Here is a 1420-nt window from a genome sequence, read left to right on the forward strand (position 1 = left end):
AAGTGTCGCCCTGGCAGAGCTGGCTCAGGCTGCACGGGGGCCCGCGTCCCAGGCAGCCCCGCGGTGGGGGCTGCACTCTTGGGCAGAGGCCGGTCAGAGCCTCTGAAGCCCCAGGAAGAGTCCACCTTTTTTGGGGGTGGGGGACCACCCAGACCCACCGGATCAGAGTCTGCATCCCCACAGAAGCCAGATTCACCGCACGTTACAGTGCGGGAACAGGACGGGAGGCAGCCGATTTGCTTGCGGTGCGACCAGCAAAATATGACCAGAGAATTTCTGACGACCCCTAGGTGGGATGAGCAGTGTTTAAAACACTGTGCTGGCCGGGGCTGGGGAGTGGCTGTGGCCTGCCCGACACTGCTGAGGGAGGGTGGGTGGCTCTCTGGGACATGGCGAACGTGGGAGGTGACGGGGAGGACAAGGTCGAGGCTGTGGGCGCCTGTTCCTTCAGATCCAGCTCCGAGTTTGGGAGCCCGGGCTGGCCTTGCTGTTAAGTGGCCCTTACCTCTGAGACACTCCTACAGCCCCACTGGGACCCCAGGGATGGAGGACAGGTGAGGAGCAGGCCTGCAGGGCACCCGTGGCGCCCCGGGCAGAGGCCGCCGGCATCTCTGCGGTGGGCCCAGGTGACGCCGATGAACAGCCAGGGCTGGGACCCCCTGCTCACCTCTATTCCTAGGACCACCGGCCACGTGGCTGCCAGCCAGTCACGGGCCTGACGTTCCCTCTGCGCCGCTGACCAGCGCCCAGGCCGGGAGCTCACAGTGAGCAGCCCCGGCCCAGGACGGCCACTGCCCCACGCTGGCCGCAGGGATGGCGCACAGCACGCCGACGCGTTTCCTCATGCTACGGGGCTCAACCCCAAGTGAATGGCGCCACCAGCAGGCAGCGCGGGCCCTGATGGGGACACGTGTCCCCTGGCCGGGCACGCCCGCTCTTCCCGGGCCACACGCACCCAAGAGCAATGCGACCGTGGGTGCGAGCGGGGTGAGAACCTCCTGGTGTCCTGATGCTTTTCCAACATTTTCCCTCGTTCCTGCGTTTCGTTCAGTAGGGAACAGGAGCCGAATGGAAGGTCGGGAGACGGGAGAGCGCCGACCTTCGCTCAGGCCTTAAAGCGAAGGGCTCGAGAAGCCGCAGGGGCTCGTGTGCCTCCCGCACGGGCACGGACGCCGCAGCGGGACGGAGGGCTGAGCCCGGTCCCACGCCATCGGCGTGCTGTCCGAGGCCTGCCAGGCTCTGCAGGCCCTCGTCATTGCCCGCGGACGGGCTGCCAGTCACCACAGGACTGCCACGTGCACCATGCGCTGCAAGGGCGTCCCCCCTTCTCCCCGGCTTTACTGAGACGTCACGATGCAGGTCTCAGCTGTGCAGTGTGACGACCTCATACACGCGTACGTGGCGGAATGACTGTGGCAGG

The sequence above is a fragment of the Pteropus vampyrus genome, unplaced genomic scaffold (genome assembly GCF_000151845.1).
Source record: "Pteropus vampyrus isolate Shadow unplaced genomic scaffold, Pvam_2.0 Scaffold1384, whole genome shotgun sequence".
Taxonomy (NCBI): Eukaryota; Metazoa; Chordata; class Mammalia; order Chiroptera; family Pteropodidae; genus Pteropus; species Pteropus vampyrus.